Here is a 3,835-nt window from a genome sequence, read left to right as displayed (position 1 = left end):
TGGCACGACATCAATTTTTTTGTTTGCTAACTAAAGGTCGAATTATGCCGACTATCCTCCAGCAAGAAATTTTGGAATGCTCTTGTTTGTTAGAAACCGAGTTATCGGTCGTCAAGACTTAAATTCCAGCGTTTTCGCGCCTTTCCTTCCCCTCTCCTCACTTTTTTGCAGGCTGAAAGGTCGGCGCTCCTCTGCCGGCCCCACCCACTTGGCCCCTTCGCCGGCTGCTGACGCGTGCTGAGCTTCATGACCCACCGGAGCGACGCGACCGACTGGTCGCGGCCACGATACTTGCGTGACGTCTGAAAGAATATAACAAACAAACATCCCAAGAGAAATACGCAGACGCGCTGCACGGACGAGAGCAAGAGTTTCTCAAAAAGTGGCGGGAACGGCCTCGCCAACTTTTACGCGCGGTTGTGTGTTCCGTGTTGTAATGTATTTTTTGGAAAAGAGTTGAGATCTGGGCCAGTTAGCACATAGTCAGGCGAAAGAAAAGTAAAAAAAAAAGACGAGGGACAAGGACTGATGCGCACAACTACGACTGGTGCAGTGGAATGCTACTGATGTAGTCCCATGCCAGTCGTAGTTGTGTCGCACCGCACCACGTGACCAACCGCGTGACGAACCACGTGACAACTAGCCAGACAACCAGACTATAACCTGGACTTGAAATCAAGATTAACCAAGGCTAACCAAGCTATGCCTTAGTTTTCGCTACGTATATTCTGGCATAGCCGAGCTAAGCCACTGCCAATTTTTCGCCTAAGTATTATTTGGCTCAGGCGTTCATGGCAACCCAATGTTGATTGAGCGAGTTTATGTACTCTCCTCAAGAGGCATTTCAGGGCCTCTTTAAAATATACGGCACATGCCAGTCAAGACGCACTGGTTTGACAAAGAAGAGATTTTATTTACTGCTCGTTTAAAAAAAAATAAAAAAGCTTTCATGTCCTTCGTCGCCTCTTGCGTGCAGTCGTATTCACCGGCTCATCTGATCTGTCACTGGTCAATGGAGACACGATCTATAGCGCCGTCGTTTCATGCAAGTAGGCTGGCGAGGTTCCAATTATCTGGCTAGTCTCTCGAAACGCTGACCCTCACCCTTCGCAGCTGACGTCAATTCTTGGCTTCGTCCGCCTTCGTTTCCTCCAGCTTCTTTTCTTCCTGCTTCTCTTCCTTGGTCTCCTCCTTCTTTTCTCCCTGCTTCTCTTCCTTGGTCTCCTCTTTCTTCTCTGCCTTGGTTTCTTCTTTCTTCTCTTCGTTCTTCTCCTCTTTCTTCTCCTCTTTCTTCTCCTCTTTCTTCTCCTGTTTTTCCTCCAACTTGGACTCTGGTTTGGCTTCCGCAGCAGGCGCAGTCTTTTGCTCGCCCGCAGCATTGTCGGTCTCGGACTGTTGAATGGACATCTGCATGGCGTAGGCGATCTGCTCTTCCTCCGTCATGGCAGAGAAGTCCGGCAGATTCCCGGTTGCCGTGGCAGCTGGAATCGTCTCCGTCTCCATGGACATCGCCAGGGCCTCCTGCAGAAGTCGCTCCTCGCTCGTCGTCGGCTTGGCCTGGATCGCAGCGGGAAAAGCCTGGTCCGTCTCCATTGCCGACTCGGCCATGGCCCGTCTGGCCGCCTCCTCCTGTCGTAGCCGCTGTTCCTCCATGGACACGCGCAGCGCCAGGGCCAGCTCCGGGTCCTCGTTCGGGTCGATGCCGTACTCGAATCCGCCAGAGCCCGAGCCGACACCGGCCGCGCCATCTTCGCCATGGATCACTGGCGAACTGATCAGCGCGTCGGAAAGATGCGTCTGGTCGCCCGACGGCACCGTCACCAGATGAGAACCGGTGCCTTCTTCTCCGTTGAGCGTGCTGATAAAAGTAGACAGCTTCTCCGTGTTCGCGATGTCTTCCCCAAAGTTCACGATGTCGACGCTGACCTTTTCTTTCTTGAGGCTCTTGGCAAGCTTTTTGAGGTCCTTGAGATCGGTCTCGACCGGACTGCCGACGAAAACCACGATGCGCATCTTGTGAGTCTTGCCCAGGCGGTGCTTGAGTACGAGGTGAGCGATGCGGATGGCCGTCATGAAGTTTATGTCCCCACTCGGCTGCACCTGGTGCAGCTTGGAAAGCAAGCGCGCTATGTCGCTGGTAAGCGTAGCCAATACTTCGGGCTGAGCGAGGGTGAGTAGGCCAATGTTGTTTTGGGGATGAGACTGGATCTTCGCCTGACAGACGTAACCAATGGCCTCCTGCTGAGCTTGCAGGCGCGTCGGTACAAAGTCGCCGTTCCTCATGTACTCACTGTTGTCCACGCAAATGATGGTGCTCTCCAGAGTCATTTTGATTCGAACCGACAGCTCACCGTTGCTAATGTACGGGCTTCGTCGCGATTACCACAGAGCTTCTTCCTGATCCCGCAATGAGGTGGTCACTTGTGTCGCTCCTCGGCGCACTGTCGCTTGTTCTATCGTCAACTTCCTCGTCTTCGTTAGCCTCTCCAGCGCGGATATCCTTTTTCGTCTTTTTCTGCGTGAATGCCAGCGCGAACACAAATTAAATAATTGAGGCTGGCAAATGACTATGACTCGGGTTGGAGAGCCACAATAACTCTCCTCGTCGACGCTGACTTTCCTTGGTTTTTTGGTGGGTTTTTACGGAGTTTCGTTGTTTGTAGCATCGCCAACAAACTTCAGGGGCTCGCGCAGCACCGCGTGCAATGTCCGTGAATCTGGTCCAATCTTGGAACGCCACGCTTCGTGTGTTTCTTCTTCTTTTTTCACGATGCGCTTTTCAACGCACCCATTTCTCGCACGCATGAAAGCCAGCCAATGCAGGCGCGTGAGCTCTGGGGTGAAATGAACGCCTTGCTAAACAAAAGTAGCAGCGGAAACAAAGGACTGTGTACAGAGCGCACAGGACAAAGTACCAGCGCTGTTTATTCCATTCGAAGTGTATTTCTTTAAGAAATAATTTGGTTTGGGCTAGTTGATTCATAGCTAGGGTGATTCTGAAGACGGCGAAAAGAGGCAAGGACAAGGAAGGCACAAAAAAAAAAGAGAAGGCGCCTGTTCCGTTGTCCTTTATGCCTTCCTTGTCCTTGACTTGAAAAGCCACGGCGAAAAATCACTGACACACATGCGTAACAAATGAGAAGTAAACGAGGAGGAGAAAGGAGAAACATTTATTGTTACACTGTATTAAATTTGAAATGCGAGGTGGGGATGGTCGTTGCGCTGGGTGGCAGTCCCTATTCCGGGACGCCATTAGCCGCCACTGCTGCCCGTGCTCTCTGGACCAGGGCCCGCTGGGCGTCCAGGTCCGAACTGGACAAAGCCGCCTCCCAGCCTTCCCTAGTTGGCTGACTTATAACGGCTATATGTGTATTGTACTCGCAGGCCCACACCACGTGGTATAGGCCAGCATACTGCCCGCAGAATTTGCACCTGTCTGTGAATGTAGGGTCCACGTGTTTTTGGTATGGCAGGATTCAAGAAAGACCCGGTTTGGAGCCGTTCAAGGTGGCACTCCTCGGTTCTGTCGAGACTCTTGGCAAGTCCCGGGAGTACCCTCCAGCAAAGGCGTAGATGGTTTGTAATATCCGCGAAAGAGATTATCGGGGTTGGTATAATTGCCGCGGCAGAACCCGGGGATTGAGTGGAACCCGGGGGAAGGAACGTTCGGGCAGCTGCGTCAGAGGCCTCGTTCCCCTCAACCCCCTGGTGACCGGGCACCCATACTAAGTTTTTTTACTAATCGCCGAATCCGAATTGCTCTGAACTGCCAATACTACTCTGCGGGCGAGTGGCGCTATCCTACCCCGCACGTCATTCTGATTGAGGCCCACAG

General features: G+C 52.4%; 1 pseudogene; it reads right to left on the bottom strand.

Moving 5' to 3' along the window:
• Nucleotides 1-922: 922 nt before the first annotated feature.
• On the bottom strand, nucleotides 923-2,471 carry LOC144097198 (26S proteasome non-ATPase regulatory subunit 4 pseudogene; annotated as a pseudogene).
• Between the last annotated feature and the right edge of the window lie 1,364 nt (nucleotides 2,472-3,835).

This window comes from Amblyomma americanum, chromosome 7 (genome assembly GCF_052857255.1).
Source record: "Amblyomma americanum isolate KBUSLIRL-KWMA chromosome 7, ASM5285725v1, whole genome shotgun sequence".
Taxonomy (NCBI): domain Eukaryota; kingdom Metazoa; phylum Arthropoda; class Arachnida; order Ixodida; family Ixodidae; genus Amblyomma; species Amblyomma americanum.
The sequence above is the reverse complement of the archived record's forward strand: the minus strand, read 5'-3'. Positions and strand labels throughout refer to the sequence as shown.